Consider the following 20342-nt stretch of genomic DNA (forward strand, 5'->3'; position numbering starts at 1 on the left):
CTCCAGTCTGTGACTCCATGGCAACAGCAATGGGGCTCACCAAGTCATGAACCTCTATCTCCACTTTAAATACCCAAAGCCTGCATGGACCTAATAAGGTCTCGGGCTCCACTATGAAATGATCTGGACCCAGCCCCATCCATTGCCTGGATTGACAGATGCTGATGCAGTCCAAGTATATACCGAGATTCATTTGAGAAAGTGTTAGTATTACAGATTGTTAATGTCTCTTTTACCTAGCTGTTCTTCCAAGGGGCTTTCTGAAGAGCTTGGGCCATTGGAAAGGATGGAGCACAAAGCTTTGCTGGTGGGGCTCAAGGGTCTGCAGGGTCCTCCTTACAGAGATTATCTTCCCTCCCATCACTGCTGTCTTATTTTCGTCAGCATGGAGCTCCAGCAACAAAAACTTCTGTCTGCCCGGTTCCCCTGGCTCTGCTGAGAACCAGCTTGCGCAGCTCCACATGCCACTGAGATCTGGCCTCCATTTTTTCCATCTCACCCATCTCTGGAGCAACATTGTAAACAATCAATCATTGGCCTCAACTATTTTCTTTATTGCCTCCATAAGAGATATTAGCCTGTATGTTACCGACTTATGTTACCATTAAGAATCAGTGAATCCATGTCAAATAGATTAGCAGGGAAAAAACAACAACAACTCAGCATCAGAGCATAATCTACACCCTATGTAAAAATACTAGAACACTATGATTATTTGAAGATCTACTCCAGACTTTTACATTTAATTAACTGGGAATCGACTTTGAGTACTTGTATTTTGGCAAGTTTCACCAGGTTACTCTTATAAGGTTGTCAGAAAAGTCATGGCGCACATTTGGACAGAAAGACACATGACTTTTCTGACAACGCAATACAGATTTTGATGCTATTGCTTTATAGCTGTCCCCAAGGGTTACTTCAATGAATAAGATCCAGTATAAAGGGAAGGGGGTTGGGATTGGGCACTGCCACACCTTGCACAAGGACCCAGGCTCAAGTCCCTGGTCCCCAGCTGCAGGGGGTAAGCTTCATGAGTGGTAAAACAGTGCTACAGGGTGAAACAGTGCTACAGGGTGAAACAGTGCTACAGGGTGAAACAGTGCTACAGGGTGAAACAGTGCTACAGGGTGAAACAGTGCTACAGGGTGAAACAGTGCTACAGGGTGAAACAGTGCTACAGGGTGAAATAGTGCTACAGGGTGAAACAGTGCTACAGGGTGAAACAGTGCTACAGGGTGAAAGTGCTACAGGGTGAAACAGTGCTACAGGGTGAAACAGTGCTACAGGGTGAAACAGTGCTACAGGGTGAAACAAACAGTGCTACAGGGTGAAACAGTGCTACAGGGTGAAACAGTGCTACAGGGTGAAACAGTGCTACAGGGTGAAACAGTGCTACAGGGTGAAACAGTGCTACAGGGTGAAACAGTGCTACAGGGTGAAACAAACAGTGCTACAGGGTGAAACAAACAGTGCTACAGGGTGAAACAGTGCTACAGGGTGAAACAAACAGTGCTACAGGGTGAAACAGTGCTACAGGGTGAAACAAACAGTGCTACAGGGTGAAACAGTGCTTGCTACAGGTTTCTTTCTCTTTGTCTCTCTCTCAGTTTCCCTTTGCTCAATCAGATAAAAATAAATAAAGTACTTTAAAAAAGGAAGTAGGTTGAAAATGCGTGTCTGTTTAACAAAGATTAGTGACGACAATAACATACCTAGGATGTCAGCTTGTGTATACTTGTGGGTGGAGGCAGATGATTTCTTAACATTAAAAACACTGTCCTATTTTATCCACGGGACAGTCAATGGTTTATGTGAGTGAGGTTTTTTTTTTTTTTTCCCCCATTTTAAATGAGGAAACTGAGATAGAGTATAGATGACTTAATTCCAAGTCACAGGAAGTCAGAAACGGAGGAGAGCCAAAACTAAATTTGCATAATTCCCTTGATCATTACAATTTCTCCGGCTCCTGTTGGCAGTTCACTATGTATCAAGAGGAAACCTGTCAAACTTGTGATGTTTCTGATTCTCATAGGGAAAATTGCCAGTTTGGAACAGTGGCTCTCATCTGAGGGGGAGGGATTAGACCCAGGAGACATTTGATAACTTGTTTAGGTCATCACCTGTTGGGGAGGAGGTGTGCTCTGATATCTGGTTAGGAAAGCTGCCAAATGTCTCCAGAAGATGGGACTCCCCTCCCTAGGTCTTGGACTCCATTACGAAATGATTTGGACCCAGACCAATCCACTGACTGGATTGACAGGCCCTGAAGCAGGCCAAGCATATACCAAGATTCATTTGAGAAAGTGTTAGTATTACAGATTGTGAATGTCTCTTTTGCCTAGAAATTCTAAAAACAGGCATTATGATCACCTCTGTTCTTCTTGTATATAATTAAACAGTTCCTAGCAATGAGTTTAGAAAGGATGACTTGGTTTTCCTTGGACAAGAAAGGAGTTGGCTCTTCTTTTTCAGAATATCTTTTAATGTATACATCCTTTAAACGGGCTAAATATCAGCATCACTCACGCTACACTGGGGTTCGTCCAGGCCTCAGAAGGGAGGGCCTCTGGGAGAAAGCAGAACAGCATATGTGACACGGACGCAGCATGAACATCACAGAGAAGTAAAGAGCTTGAATGTCTGTCATTTTCATGAGACAATTTGAGTAGCAAGCAAAGGGTTTGGCCTGCCGGTGAGAGATCAATAGACTCCAGCTAGAAAACCAAGTATTTTCAACCCAATCTTGAGTCTAACTAGCCACATGTGACTGGGGAAGTCTACATGTCTGGTCTCACTTTCAACAGCAAGCCATGAGGTGGGAAGAGGCATTTTATTATTTTATTTTATTTTATTTTATTTTATTTTATTTTTACCAGATCAATGCTCAGCTATGGCTTACGCTGGTGCTAATTATTAATCCGGTGTCCTGTGGTGCCTCAAGTGTGAAAGTCTATTTGTGCAACCATTATGTTACTCTCATAGTCCTGGGAAGAGAAAATTTCTTTTAAAGAATTTGTTGTGTGGGTGGGCAGGTAGTGGCATACAATACAGTGTGTGATGACCAGGGTTCAAGTCCCTGGCCCCCTCCTACAGGGGGAAAGCTTCACAAGTGGTGAACAGGGCTGCAGGTGTCTCTCTGTCTCTTTCTCCATCTTTCTTCTCAATTTCTCTCTGACTCTATCCAATAATAAATAAATAAAATATTAAAATATTGAGGAAATTATATTTTATAAGATAATGATCTCAGAGGTATAATTTCACATCTCCCTAAAACACCAGCATCACCATCCATCACCAAAGTGCCATCTTCCCCACACCTCATCTCCCCCTCCATCCTCACTAGTGGCCTCAGGACCACAAGGAAAAGCCAAGGGTTTATTAATCCTTCACCCTCTTGTAGAAACAGGAAATTTTTAGCATCGTTTCCAGCCATACAGAGTAAGCTCTGTCTTTGTATTTCATTCCTTTGAAATTCACTTGAAGAGTCTTGTGTCTATTTTGCAACCTTTCTTCTAAGACTTAAAAACTTCCTCTGTGTGTGTGTGTGTGTGTGTGTGTGTGTGTGTCTGCAAGGGCGCCTGTGTGCAGGCTTTCACTTTTCTAAAAGCAGTGAAGTGTTTATTTTGTGATATGAAATATGCAACATACTTTCTGGTTTAAACACTCTCAGTGGATAGCTTTTTTAAAATTTCATCACAATAACTTTAAGTAAAAGTTTTTCATTAGTGCTGGAGGACAAGATTCTTATCCACCAGGGAGAATGAAGGTTTGAGGGTGGAATTGGGAGCAACTTCTGTTTGAGTGGTCCTAGTGTGTGTGAATCTCTTAATACTTCACAGTGACTGAAATCCATGAAGAGGAGACCCAATCCAATGCTGCCATGATATTCCAGAGCATTCCTTGTCTGTCCTCTCTAAATGCATGGAGATCAACCATTCAGAAATTTTGAAGGAGTCTATCAGGTTAAGACCACATACACACACACACACACACACACACACACACACACACACACACACACACACTCAAACATACACTCACACACACACTCAAACACACACACATACACTCACACACACACACACATACACTCACACACATACACACACATTCACACACACACTCACATACACTCATATACACACTCACACACACTCACAGACAGACACACACTCATACACACACACTCACACACAAACACACACTCACACACACAGTCACATACTCACACACACACACTCACACACACACTCACACACATACACACATACACACATACTCACACACATTCACACACACTCACATACACACACACTCACACACACTCACAAACACACACACACTCTCACACACACACTCACACATACTCACAAACACACACACACTCTCACACACACTCACACATACACACATACTCACACCCACATTCACACACACACACTCACAGACACACACAAAAACACGCACACACACACTCACAGACACAAACTCACACACACTCGCACACACACTCACACACACATACACACACACACACACACTCACACTCTCTCACACACACTCACTCACACACACTCACACACACACACACTCACACACACACACACTCACACACACACACACTCATACACACACTTGCACACTCAAACACACTGTCACACACACACACACACACACACACACGGAGACTGAATTTATGATAAACTTTTCAGCTTTTAACTCTTTTGCTACTGTTCACGTTATGAAAAGTAGGTAGTGTATTTCAATTAGTTTCTTCTGTCTGCCCATCTAAGTTGGGTCCCCAACTATGACTTTGCACCATGACCTTACCTGGAAGTAGTATGGTTCTGGTCGCACTTAACTAAATAACAATTTTGAAATAATACCTTATTTGCTTTGGGATGAATCTAAAATCTAATGAGTGATAATTTTATAAGAAGTGGAAGTGACACATGCATATGGGGATGAAGCTAGTTAAGGACTGGCAGATACTGGAATTATGCCACCACGAGGTGAAGGATCCCTGGCACTACCAGGAGCTGGAGGAAGCAAGAAAGGATTACTCTCCACAGTCTTCTAAGGAAACAATGTCTTCCTGACACTTCTGTTCAAGTCTCTTGGTTCTGAAGAAGCCTGGACACAGAACTGAAAACTTAGTATCCCTGATGAATAATACTGAAAACTAATCATCTATTCTTGGTTGACAATACAGACTCTTAAGCTGCCATTTATATCTGTTTAACGTCACAAGATCTTCTCCACCCCTTAAAATTGTTTTCTTTCTGTTTTTCCCGGTAGTCCAAAGAGGTTTAAAAATCACCTCAGTTCACACAGAACAACTACAGGCTTCTCTGACACAGAAAAAAAATAGTGAGGGAGTAGGGCGCTAGTGCAGCGGGTTAAGTGCTTGTGGTGCAAAGCACAAGGACCTGCGTGAGGATCCTGGTCCAAGACCCTAGCTCCCCACCTGCAGGGGAGTCGCTTCACAAGTGGTGAAGCAGGTCTGCAGGTGTCTGTCTTTCTCTCCCCCTGTCTTCCTCTCCTCTCTCCATTCCTCTCTGTCCTATCCAACAATGAATACAACAATAACAACAATAAAACAACAAGGGCAACAAGAGGGAATAAGTAAATAAATATTTTTTAAAAATTAAAACAAAACAAATAGTGAATTATATGTGAAAAAAATTACCAAAGCATAGAGGGAGCTGATATAAAGAAAACCATAAAAGAAGAGTATATTGCATAACTTGTACTGCAAATAATAACCTTGAATGCATTGAGAACAGAGTGCACTTCCTGTTCCTTCAAGAACCATTAGCAACATGAAAACGCAGAAGATCATGAAGCGGGCACTATGTATGGAGTAAGTTAACAATGAAAAATAAGAAACTTCCTTTTATTTTATTTTGATCTTAGCCTGGCCTAACTCTCCAGGAATAGGTGTTATTGACTGAGAGTTATAACAGATACTTTCCAGTAGTGATGTATCTTGCTCTTTTCATTTGAGAAGCACATTAAGTCTTATCATGTATCTAGCTCTGCAGAGTGAGGAAAAGCATATAAATACATGATGATAGTATGATAGGAAAGTTCTCTCTCTCTCTCTCTCTCTCTCTCACACACACACACACACACACATGGCCTTTATACTCAGTTTATTATCGAAGAGTAAAGTTGATAACTTTTGACAAACATTCTTGAATAATGTGTTTGAAGTAAGCAGATACTTGAGTGTTCAAAGAACAAGAAAATTCCCTTTCTATGTCTGCATTTTTCATTTATTTAGAATTATTATACTTAATCTCCTAGCTATATTATTTCCTGGTTTTATGAGCTACAACGTTATGTAAATATCAGCAGTTTTATAGAGAAATGTCACTTAAATCTTCAAAGTAATCAGACAAAAGTATGAGTTCTTGTTTGAAATGAATTGGCTCTAAGATGTGTTACCTACAAATGCTAAGATCGACCCAGTCTGGAAAAGAGAAATTTCCCATGAGTGGTCGTCCCACTTCTGTTTATCTTGTCCATCTTCAAAACTCTCTCCCTTTACACTGTCTGAACTGGAAGAGGCTTTGAAGAGGGTTAAACTGGGAACAGCTGCTGACTATGATAACATCACCCCAGAACTCATTCTTAACTTGGGCCCCGCAGCAAAGAAGTGGCTCACTACATTCCTGTCCCACATCTTGGAATCGGAATCTATGCCCAAAATTTGGCATCATGCAAAGATAATAGCAGTTTTGAAACCAAAGAAAGACCCAACACTGGCCTCCAGCTATAGACCAATTTCTCTCCTTTCCGTGTGTTATAAACTCCTTGAGAGGCTGCTTCTGTCACGTATTTCTCATCTTACAGAGAAATTCCTATCACCCGCCCAGGCTGGTTTCCGCCCAGGAAGATCTACCTGCGAACAAGTCCTGGCCCTCTCAACTTACATTGAAAATGGATTCCAGAAGAATTTAAAGACGGGTGCTGTCTTTGTTGATCTCACAGCAGCCTATGACACGGTCTGGCACCGTGGTCTCCTAGTCAAGATCTCAAGATGCCTGCCTCCATGGGTGGCCAACACTATATCGTTTCTTCTCCAAAACAGAAGATTCCGGGTGCATCTGGGTGACAAGTCTAGGAGATGGAGACTTGTCTCAAGTGGCCTCCCCCAGTGCTCTGTTCTGGCTCCTACGCTATTCAATATTTACATCAATGACCTTCCAGAAACTTCTTCAAGGAAGTTCATCTACACCGATGACATCTGCTGTGCAACTCAGGCATCCAAGTTCGACATCCTCGAGGAAACACTCACGAAAGACATGTCTCTGATATCTGATGACTGTAAAAAATGGCGAATAATCCCTAGCACTGCAAAAACGGTGTCATCTGTTTTCCATCTACACCATGCGCGTGAGCTTAATGTGCAGCTTGGCGATACGAGAATCTGGCACGAAGCCCAGCCAGTCTATCTTGGCGTTACTCTCGATCGCACTCTGTCATTTCACGAACATCTCATAAAAACTGCAGCAAAGGTGGGCGCGAGGAATCACATCATTGCAAGACTGGCCAGCTCCTCATGGGGCGCGAGCGCTGCCACACTACGATCATCCTCTCTGGCATGATGCTATTCCACTGCAGAATACTGTGCCCCAGGATGGTTCCGTAGCCCCCATGTCCACTTGGTCGATTGCAAATTATATTCCTCCATGAGGATCATTTCTGGAACCATCCATTCCACCCCGGTTCCATGGCTGCCAGTCCTTAGCAACATCGCCCCGCCAGATATTCGTCGGGATGCGGCATCATCTAAGTTCATTTCCCACGTCTACGCTCGACCGGACCTGCCAATATACGCGGAGATCTTCGCCCACCCTGTCCAACACTTGACGTCTCGTCACCCAATCTGGTCCCCTACGCCTACACTGAACTTCTCTGTTCCAGACTCTTGGAAACAGAGCTGGCAGTCATCTGAGGTCAAGAACAAACACCTCATCACAGACCCCTGTGAGCGTCAACCCGGCTTTGACCTGGCACGTTATGATCGGGCCCTCCTCAATCGCTATCGAACAGGCCATGGCCGGTGCGCCGCTATGTTCCATCGCTGGGGAGCCAGAGATGACCCAAACTGCCCCTGCGGCTGCAGACAGACTATGACCCACAGAGTCAACGACTGCCACCTCTCCAGATTCATAGGAGGTCTCGAAACTTGACATCAGGCTCAACCTGACGCTGTTGACTGGCTACGGAAGAAGGGCAAATGCTAGAAGAAGAAGAACCTACAAGTGAGAATAGACACTGAATTGTTAGAGGTCCAGGCTGCAGATTGTAAACTTCTTTTGTTTTCCTTTGTGTCTTTTTCTTCTAATTTGTTAGCTTCTCTCCCATTTACCGATGTTTGTAACTTCATCCCAAGGTGTGACTGTATAACCTGTAATAGTAGGGAGTTTTTGATGCTTACACAAAGTCTGTTGAGTATGAATTCTCATGTCATCTCCCTTTTGTGGTTCTCAAAAATTGGACCTCTTAGTCCATTAAAAATAAGCTTGCCTACTCCAAAAGGTATTAATCCTAAAAGGAAAGACCATTTTTGAATTAAGAACATCAGTAATTCTGTAGTAGATGCTATTTGGGTACACTTTCCACCAATTATTATTTTAACTAGCACATATACAAAAACATATGCTATCCTATTAGCTTCAGGTGACTTGCAAAAATTAAAATTTCCCAAATGTATGTTTTCTTGGAATATTAGAAGGAATCAGTGATAAGATGTTTTAAGAAGCTAACTATTCCTGGGGCCCTAGTCAGGGAATCCTGATGCCCACACAGACATGATGGGTCTAAACCTCTAACAGATCCCTCTCACCACTGTTACTGGTCATCTCCATCAGGGACAACATAATGGACCCCTCTGTGGGCCCCCATCGGTACTGGCCCTGAATGTGAATCAACAATGTTAGGGGATGTTCCATTCTCTGAATGGAGGTTGGATAGCATACTCTGCCTATCACCTGAGGATGATGGGTCCAGAAATTGGCACAGCCTGGAATGTTCCTAGTCATGACCATGGAATGTAAGCTCACACCTACAGAAATGCATAGATTACATAGGCTCCTGTGCTGACTATGGGCCCCCAGATCAGACCAAGGGGGTTTATAGTTCACAATACTTATACACTTTTCCCATATTTGGGAGCTACTCTCTTCCCTGATCCAGCTCTCTGGTCCTTTTTCCAACTGTGACACCATCTCCCCAGACAATAGTTTAGGTTATCCGCATATTGGATGTCAGGCACAGGCAAAACCTAGTTGGGTCATGGGCCCCTTGGAATATACCTGAAATAGACCTACTAGCTTTTTTCAAAGTGGAAACCCCAAATCTCCATTCACAATATTCTTGCCTTTAGGTTCATTATTAGTCAACAATTTGTTCTGCTTTCTATCTTACCTCTTTTTCAGCTACCAGGTTTCAGATGCTACCATGATGCCAGTCGGACTTCCCAGGGTGACCCCACCAATGTGTCCTGGAGGACCTCCTCCCCGGATCCCCGCCCCACCAGGGAAAGAGAGAGGCAGGCCAGGAATATGGATCGACCTGTCAATGGCAAATGTTCAGTAGGGAAGCAGTGACACCACCTAGACCTCCCACCTTCTGCATCTCATAATGTCCCTGGGTCTATACTCCCAGACAGATAAAGAATAGGAAAGCTATCAGGGGAGGGAATGGGATATGGAGTTCCAGTGGTGGCAATTGTGTGGAATTGTACCCCCTCTTATCCTATGCTCTTGTCAGTGTTTCCATTTTATAAACAAAACCTTTTTTAAAAATAACCTAATTATTAGCCATTCTGCATAAAATCATTAACATCTGGGAGGAAAAATGATGATTGAATGGAGGTTTCACTTTCTATGTTTATGATAGTTAATTTATAAGACAATAGATAAGTACACACCCAAGTAAGTATACATTTGTTATTTTTCCTTGTACTACATTCCTATGAAAATTGTTAAAACAGCAACTGCATATGAATTATTTTATTTTTATGTACTGAAATACATTTAAATATTACATTTCTAAGATCACCAAGAATATTTCTGTAAGCTTCCCCTTATATACTCTGTACAACAAATTTAACATTTGCCAGAATACACAGCAGTACATTTCCTGCTAAGAAGCATAGCCCTCTGAACAGGTAGAAAAGCAGACATGCTTTTAGACTACCATTGAAAATAATGCAAATAAATATCATGATTAATCTTGAGTAAAAGAAAAAGTATGTGGCATTCTGGTCAACAGATTCCTGAATCAGAACCTGGCATTAATCAAACTACATATGCTGTATATGTTTGCCCTTGGGTTAAGAGGACATATTAGAGAGTCTTTTACCTGTAACTGAGGAAGGGAATGATACAAACGGCTTTTACAAGAGCTGATTGTGGTCTAGGTCTCAGGAGAATCAAGTTATAGTGGTTTCAGAAGAAAATTAATAAAATGTATGTGGTTGAAAAAAAGAAAAAAAAAAGATCCCAGTGAGGGACTTCCAAAACATATAAACAATAAATGACAGACACATATAGGTTGTGCTTCTTTGTCTTCTTTTTTCTTTCACAAATGGGGAGGACAGTGGTTATATAATGGAAATCAAATGGCTCTCCTTCCTCTACCAAGGAGCTCTGTCTCTGAATTTGGCCTTGGGATGGGTTATTCAACAGTATGAAATGCAGGAAATAGCAAAACACCTATTTTTCAGAGAAAATTCTCTTAGCAGGAACCAAGAAATAACTGTCAAGAAATTTCTGACCAAGTATGAAGCTAGAAGGTGAAAGTTACCTTTGTTTGAAGTCTGACTTGTTATTTCCTCAGAAAGATATGCTGCTGTGTCCTTTCTAAGATGAATGCTGATGTATTCTGCCCACTAAAGTCACATTCAGAACAATGCACAAAATGAACTCTCAACCCATTTCAAGAACAGTTTGCAGTCTACTATGAATATTCTTCTACAGAGGGTAAGAACAAGATTATGTAGCTCTCAGAAACTTCCAGAGGACAAACATTACAGTTTGTACATTTTTTTGAACAAAAAAAAATTGTCCTCATAAATCATAAGTTTACTACTTAGCAGGACTTGCTTACTGCCTGCTATGTACCAAGTATGTGTTAGGGAGTCTGGTTAAATAAATAAATAAAATCCATTTCTACTACTTGTTCAATGAATCTGAGAGGATGAAAGGGTGGACTAATCATTTTAAAGTGACTCTACTTAATTTAGTTAATTACAATCGCAAAGTCACTACAACATAATATGACATTTCACTGGAGTGTTGTTAAAATTCGTAGGCTCTAGCTGGCCAGGCTAGCTTCATGGGCAGGTAACAGAGATGACCAGAGACATACGGCTGGGCAGGGAAGCTGTATTTCTTTATTCAGGAACAATGATTCATAAACTAAGACAAACTAATCACCAAACAGAACTTTGCTGCCTCTTTCTCGTGGCGGCGCAAGCACTCTCTAACTCTGCAGCTCTCCAACTCTCCAACTCTGGAACTCTGGCACTCTGGCGGGGTTCCTTGGGGCGGGGCCAAGCGGGTCCACGAAACTAACAGGACTGATCCAATTCTCTTGGTGGGGGAGAACTACCCAATGTAAAGCATACAACAATTCCCCCTTTTCTTTTTAACTAAATAACTATAGTATCAAGGGTGTGGGGTGAACAGAAACCTATATCATACAGGCATTTTTTTAAAAAAAAGAAACTGGCACAAACATGGAGAAACATGTAAGCAAGTAACAAGAACCAGTGTGCTGCCAAGGGAAGGCCTGAGGGGGCCATTTTTGCCTCTGTGGGCAAAACTTTATCAGCTTAAAAAAAACATTTCTTGCCTCTGGGGGGCGTACTTTCTCGATGGACATTTGCATGGGGGTGGGGAACGGCCTAGAGTCCCAAAGGCAGCTGGCTGCAATTTACTTACTATGAAACAAAACTTGTTTATTAGCATATCCACAGCACAATCTAATGTTTTAATAGAGAAGGAATTTGAGACTTTTACATAGCAACAACGTCTTTTAACATTTTGTTACACCCATTCAAGATGGAGTCATGTTGTACTCAGGAAAGGAAACCTCAGGCATGAGAATAATTAGCATAGCCATTGTGCGATCTACCATTTCTAATAGAGAAGGTAATGGAGAGTTTTACATATCAACAAGTCTATTTAACCTTTGTTTAGACCAACTTAGTTAAAATATATTGATTGTTAACTAATTTTTATCTCAGACTTTAAATGTAAGTTAATTTTATCTTTATGAGAATTACATTGAAAACCTTTTTCATTTAACTTTGACTAGTAAGAATTTAGCCTTAAAGTTACTGTTTACCAAACTTTAAACATACACATAAACATGGTCATTAATACACTAGGAGAGAAACCTTTGTTACGAAGACATGTCATTTTAAACACGAATTTAGATATGTACTGTCTTAGCTGTTGGGGGGGGGGGTTCATCATCCAGAGGTGGCTTCACGCGCAGCTTCACTTCTAGGAATTGCAGGTCGTGATCTCTGCACAAATCTCTGCGTACTCCAGCTTGTCTGCCTTAAGACCGGACCGGCAGCTGGAGATCTCGTGTGCCCAGTTTCAGCAGGGAGCCCGGGGGTCCAGGAGGTCCGGGATCATTCCAGAATTCATAGCAAGAGGGCAGGCAGGCCAGTTTTGTAGAAGGCGTGGGCCTAGGTGCCCAGGGGTGGCGGCCATGATAGGCCGCCGCGGCCCTGCCCCATGGCCCTGCCGTGTCTGCTGCCCTGCTCGCAGTGGCCGAGCAGCGTGGAGGGATCACACGTCCAGTGCCCTGCGCCACGCGGTGGAGAGCCGGCTCCTGTGGGCTGGCCTGCGTGCTGGCATTGGGCTCCTGCGTGGTGCCATCAGGCTCCTGCGTGTTGGCATCGGGCTCCAGCTTGTTGGCATTGGGCTCCTGCGTGGTGGCATCAGGCTCCTGCGTGTTGGCATCGGGCTCCTGTGTGGTGGCATCGGGCTCCTGCGTGGTGGCATTGGGCTCCTGCGTGCTGGCGTCAGCCTCCTGTGGGCTGCGGGGCTGCGGGGCTGTGGGCGCGGTGTGTGGGGTTGTCTGGGTGCAGCCGGCTGGCTGGCTGTTTAACCAGGTGGAAACAGCAGCTCCGCGCCTCGCCTCCTGCCCACTGGCTATTCCTGCTGGCTGTTCTGAGTTCACCCGAGCGAGTAGAAACCACAGAGTGGTCCAGAGATAAATGTTCCAGAAACAGTGAAACAGTCTCATGAAGAAAGAGCAGAGGCCTTTGGAGATCTCTTCACAAGGAGAAGAGAAGGCCATAGTACATAGGTAGCCAAATTGTCTTTACTTATCTGAGAGATGCGCAGGTCAGGTCCATGTGGGCGCCATTTGTTGTTAAAATTTTGGAAGCTCTAGCTGGGTGGGTTGGCTTCACGGGAGGGTAACAGAGATGACCAGAGACATACGGCTGGGCAGGGAAGCTGTATTTCTTTATTCAGGAACAACGATTCATAAACTAAGACAAACTAATCACCAAACAGAACTCTGCTGCCTCTTTCTCACGGCGGCGCAAGCACTCTCTAACTCTGCAGCTCTCCAACTCTCCAACTCTGGAACTCTGGCACTCTGGCGGGGTTCCTTGGGGCGGGGCCAAGCGGGTCCACGAAACTAACAGGACTGATCCAATTCTCTTGGTGGGGGAGAACTACCCAATGTAAAGCATACAACATGGGAGGAAACTCTGGTAATTCAGTAAGCTTTACTCTGGTAATTCAGTAAGCTTTTGCTCTTGGAAGATGTTGCATTTTTTTGGGGAAAGACAACCTTCTGAAATAGGAGTAGGTATAGTATTTTCTCACAAGTGGTCTCACATGAGAAAGAAACTTGAAGAGAGAAAGAGAAGTAGCAATACACACAGAGAGTAGACTGAACACTACATATGGTGCCAGGAATAGAACCAGAAGCCTCAGGCATACGAGTTCTGCCTTCAGTCACCTGGGCTACATCTCTTAATCCTGTTTTATTTCCATTTGACAGCAATTCCATGGAGGGATTTGACAAAACAAGTCAAACCACCAATTTTGAGAAAGCATTTGCAATAAATATTCCTGACACTTAGTTGATTTAGAATTCATAAAGTATTAAAGAAAAAACCCACAGACAATGCAATAAAATGTCAGGCAACAGAGATGACATATAATATTTTTTATATTAAGCCAATATAGTATTTTTTTATTTTAAGCCAACAGATTACTTAAACTTAAGGTCTTAAATGGCAGTTCATCAAAATTTACTGATACTTTAAAATTAACAATACTATAATTAATAGCCTTCATGAAAAGGTCAAAATCCCTTCCCAAATTTAGTATCATAATAATTTCATTAACAATATAAGAATTTCTTATATTTAATGATTTCCTTAAGTAGACAATTACTTTCTTACACTTATAGCTCAGTAATACAATACCATAATATGAATTGTGAGAATTTTCTGTCTAAATTGTCTATCGTAAGAAATGCTGTAAGGAGGGGTGTTGATACACCTGGATAAGCGCACATATTACCAAGTGCAAGGACCCAGATTCATAGCCCCACTCTCCACCTGCAGGGAGTCTGCTTCATAAGCCGTGAAGCAGGTCTGCAGGTGTTTATCTTTCTGTTTCCCTAGCTCCCCTCCTCTCTCAATTTCTATCTGTCCTATCTAATAAAATGGAATAAATGTCCGCCAGGAGCAGTGGATTCATAGTACATTCACCGAGCCCCAGCCATAACCTTGAAGGCCATTGAAAATAATAATAATAAAGCAAGAGAAGAAGAAGAAGAAGAAAAAGGAGAAAGAAAAGATGAAGAAGAAGAAGAAGAAGAAGAAGAAGAAGAAGAAGAAGAAGAAGAAGGAGAAGAAGGAGAAGAAGGAGAAGAAGGAGAAGAAGGAGAAGAAGGAGAAGAAGGAGAAGAAGGAGAAGAAGGAGAAGAAGGAGAAGAAGGAGAAGAAGGAGAAGGAGAAGGAGAAGGAGAAGGAGAAGAAGGAGAAGGAGAAGGAGAAGGAGAAGGAGAAGGAGAAGAATAAGAACAAGAACAAGAAGAGGAAGAAGAAACACAACAAGGTGTTATTATTTAATTATATTTTGTATATGATTAGTTATTCCTGGAGGAAACTGTGTGGTGCAATGTGATGAAAATTAGTCTATGAAATCCACTGATGATAATCATGTCGATAAGACTGGGTTCATTTTCATTAAATGTCACCTCCTCCCAAAAGAGAGAACAAGTGAATTGACAGTCTGCTGACTGCTTCCTCTGTTTAGTCAATCATGCAGAGAACTGAAGTTGGGCAAACTGTATGCACAGAAACTACTATACTGTACTCCCACCTGACACAAAGATCTCCGTTATTATGGAAAAGGGGGAATGCACACATTGATGCAGGCTAAGTTTTGATGAGAAAATATAAAGTAATTGACCTTGATAAAATGATCAAGGGAACTTCAGGTAATTTTTGCTTCAGTAAAAATGAAAATGTATCTAGGGGTGAAAATATTAATTCCTGCCATATGGTTACCATTACACTGGTACATCCTAATTGTTTTCAGATGCATGAGGATCTGAAAAACATAGTAACTACTATCTAGACCCAAACATTAATGCTGTTCAAAATCATAGGTAACAGAGATGTTCCTTCAGATTATAATCTTGACACATGTCCCAGAAATTTGTATGCGGCAAAATGCAAGAGGTCGTTCCAGAGGGGAAGAGGTATGCACCAGGCAGAGGATAATACAAAAACTCTCCAGAGTGGTTGCAAACACGTCAGGGCTAAAGATCAGAGAAGAGGATTCTACCCATCTTGTTTTGTACTTACTTATTATTTTTTACCATTCTTCCCTTACTATCTCAACTACTGATCAATAACTTACTCTGAATAAGTGGTCCTTATCCAAGGTTTCCAAGGATCACAAAGACACCCTGTATGGCTTTTCCAGTTGTGCTAGGACGTACTGAAGGAGGTGCCAAGACTTGTTTGATTTATGGCGTGTTTGCTGCATCTTGAAGCTGGAGCACACCCTTCCTTTGGAGTTCCCTCCAGCAGATTTGATTATACTGGCTCCACCAAATGGGACACAGGTTATTTATTTATTTTCCTTTTAGCATTAGACATTTCTTTTTGTAACTTTTGTGATTTCCAGGGGATGAATTTCCTTTGATTCCCTGTGCCACTCTTGTCTGCAAAGTCTTGATTTCCATATTAATCCGGCTGAAATGACGTCTAAGTGCACTAGTATACAGAAGGTATAACACAGATTTACTTATTTTAACTGTCTCCTTTCATACTTTAAAGATGTTATGTGCTCAGTTGTATATTCTGCGCCATGTGCACTTAACCCGCTGAGCTACTGCCCGCCTCCCGCTAAGTTGTATTTTTGTAAACTAATGGGTAAAGGGAATAAAAGGACCTCTTGGAGTCTCTATTGCTTTCACTAAAGAAACAATAATCTTAATATTGTTAATAAATTCTCCTCTTAATATTTAGAATTTAATGATTAAGTCCTGACGTTTCACCTTTATGACCTTATAAACTTGAAAGGTGACAGATTAAGAAACCTGACCTAATTAGCATTCTTTATTTTGTAGTTCAGTGTAATCGGCTTTTGTGAACTATTCGTAATTTGCATAATTGCCCAAGTACTCAAAACTGTATTTTAGCATTCATCTCCATTTTTTTCAGTTGTCAGTTTTACTCTCCAACCCTGGATATTTTAGCTTCCTGACAGGAAGAAACTTCCTGTGAATTCCGTATGTTTTGCTAGCATGTTCCACCAGTAGGAAGAAAACCATTTCTTCAGATATGCACATTGAGAAACAACATGTGGTCGTGACAGGCTGATATACTTAAAGACAAGACACAAGAAGGACTGGTTCTGTCAGAGCTGTGCGCCTTGCACACTGGGTGTTAAATAAACGTTAATGTAGATACTCAGTCAGCACTGGAGTTCAGTCATCACTGGTGAGCTTTATGATCTTTCTCCCCAGATATTCTCCTTTCTCAATAGCTCAACCCAACGATGCAGCCAAGCTGTCACACAGGCTTTTATTTTATTTTAGAAGTTTCCAGACTTTCTCTAATTCTGTGCAACCTAGTGGATACTGCTAACTGCCTTTTACCTGCTATATCTAAGAGCCTCTTAACTGATTTCACAGATTCATGTTTTGATCCTTTCAAACCCATTCTCCTATTTATAGCCTCACTTACACTTAAGGTGTGTAAGCATTGCTGCTTCCCCTTAAAATATCTCCGGAGTAGTCTTTTTCTCTTTGGACCAAACCCAGACTCTTTCCCATGGCCGATGTGGCTTTTACTGATAGGAACTCCACTCATAGCACCTCCTACTACTTAAAATCTTCATCTCATTCCCAACCAAATACAGCATCGTCTGGTATTTATTTAGATAGAGACAGAGAGGCAGAGATAGAGAAAGAGACCACAGCACTACACCTTCTTTCAGTTAGGCGGAGGCCAGCTTGAACTTGGGTTGGACGCATGCCAAAGCAGCACACAGGCCAAGTGAGCTATTCTGTCAACCTGATAGAGCTTTAATCTAAACACAGAACACTCTAATATGTGTCCATCTTAGTTAAAAGACAGTAGTGATGGTAGATAAAAGTTGCTGTAACAAGACCTGGGAGGTGAGCTAATATGCTGGTTCTAGGCAAGACTTTGCCCTCATATTAAACACAGTCCTGGGTGTGGAGGAGGGACATAAATTAGTTGCATAGCAGATATGCACAGAACTGAACATTCTGAAATTGAGGTGCAGTAGGCCCAGCAAGATCACTCAACCTGGAGGGCGCCTTCTTTGCTACGTGTGGGATCAAGTTTGAATCTAGTACTCCCAGCACCGAGAGAAGGCCCACTGCTGTGTTATTCTCTCCCTCTCTCCCCCACCTCCACTTTCTCTTCCATTCCTTCTCCAGTTCTCTGCCTCCCCCCCCCCCAAAATAGTCTGGCCTGAATGATAAAGACCTGTTGATGGAAATAAATACCTTCTATCTTTCTGACAACTACATTCACTCTAACCAACACATACTGCATGCACAATAAACACCTCTGCATGAATTTAGGAAGTCGGTCATCCTTAGTTGCTGCTGTGGGTTTTAGCACACCAGAGTTTCTACATCTTTGGGTAAATGAAAGGAGTCCATTTGCGGAAGCACATTCATTAGTTCCAGGAAGTTCAATGTGATACTGAAGAGATTCGAATTCTAACTCACTCCCTCAGAGGCCAGTCCCTATAAAGCACATTCTGTGCTAATACTAAACACTTAGAATGGATGATGGTGGGCCTTCCCAGTGGACTGCAGCCTGACTGCCCTGGGTGCAGTGCTAATCCAGCAGAAAGTTTTCATAGCACCAGTCAGCATCAAGGACTGAATCTCTATTGAGCTCCTTCTCATTGACTCACCCAGACATATTTACTGATGCACTCACCAAATGAACTACAGCAACATAAGGGGAGCATATACCTTTGTGGGCAGACAATGCTGACATAAACTATTTTGCTTTGCCTTTTACAAAAGCACATTTAGGGAGTCAGGCGGTAGTGCAGCGGGTTAAGCGCACGTGGCACGAAGCACAAGGACCAGCTTAAGGATATAGGTTCGAGCCCTCAGCTCCCCACCTGCTGGGGAGTCACTTCACAGGCGGTGAAACAGGTCTGCAGGTGTCTGTCTTTCTCTCCCCCTCTCTTTTCCTCTCCTCTCTCCATTTCTCTCTGTCCTATCCAATAATGATGACATCAGTAACAACAACAATAATAATTACAACAACAACAACAACAAAAACAAGGGAAAATAAATAAATATAAAAAATTAAAAGCACATTTAGGGGTCATGGTTAATTTGTCACTAGTATTTTTATTCATCTAAGTAATGCAAACACAAACTATTCACGTAAAGATATTCTAAAGACTTTAGTATTTTAAATGCAGATCTCCTCTTTGTACAAGATTAAAACATTTAAATGATAAAGGACACTACCTCTTACATCATTGGAAAATGTAATATGTACCTAGTGGGGATAATTGAGCTACAGGCTAAATCTTAAATAAGATAATTGAAAACAAATAGTAATTGGGGTATTTATTTTTTTAAAACTAGGCTTTGTAATGATGTTATGAAAGATTCCTTAGAGATGAAACTGGTCTTTAATTTCTAGGAAAATGATTTTAATTGTTGCCTGAATGACTACTATGTATTCTTGAGAAGGCTCTTAGTATATGTAAGCCACTAAGTTATTAATTTGTTATTAGACTTTGGAGCCCATCATTATATAGTTTTCTGAAACTGAGATAGGATTTACCTTATTTGTTTATTGGCAGTTACTGAGCCTGGCAGATACACAATTTCACCACTCTTGGGGTAACTCTCCTTTTTATTTCCCATATTTATATATAAAGTGGGGTAGTAGACACCACAGCATCTGCTCTTTTTCTATATCCTTACACTCCTGTGTGGTGTGGGGATTCAAATTCAAATACTTGGGAGTCATATCTTTTAAATTGAAAAATAAACTAGGCCAACTCCTAATTATCTCAAAACAGAAGAAAAATGTAGCTCTAGTAATGATGCAATTGTGTGTCTTCCCAGCAATGGAGAGAAAGGACAAAATAGAAGTAGTCTGTCATGAAATTAAAAGAAATTGGTTGTAATAATGCTTGGCTTTTAAATCTGAGGAAATAGCAATGAGAAATCACAGTAATCAGATTTGGCCTGAATAGAGTGGTGGGTAATTAGTACATTACACATAATGATAATGAGCCTGTATTTTATTTAATTTTATTTATTTATTTATAAATGACGATCATATTGCACCTGGATATTTTGCAATAATTAAAATAATTTTAAAAAGTACGAAATGAGTATTAAATTAAAAAGACTCACTAATTTCCCAGGCTGATAAACTCAACTAATTAAAAGCCAGAACTCTCATCTTTAGTTTAGAGTGGGCTAGGGATACTGGCATATCCATTTGTTTCTATATCAGAGTTATGTTCACCTAGAACAGAATTTCAATGATAATTCTATTTTTCAAAGTCCAAACTTGAGTGAGAGAGATAGCATAATGATTATGCAAAAAGTCTGTCAGGGCTAAAGCTCCAAAGTTATATATTCAATCTCCTCAAGTCAAAGTTCAACAGTGCTCTGGTCAAAATGAATAAATAAACAAACAAATAAATAAAATATAAATTAGCAAATAAAAGAATAAGGAAAACAAGAAAACTGCTCTTAAAAAGTTGAACCTGACTCCTAGGGACATCTAATCTTTGATAAGG

This window comes from Erinaceus europaeus, chromosome 19 (assembly GCF_950295315.1).
Source record: "Erinaceus europaeus chromosome 19, mEriEur2.1, whole genome shotgun sequence".
Taxonomy (NCBI): Eukaryota; Metazoa; Chordata; class Mammalia; order Eulipotyphla; family Erinaceidae; genus Erinaceus; species Erinaceus europaeus.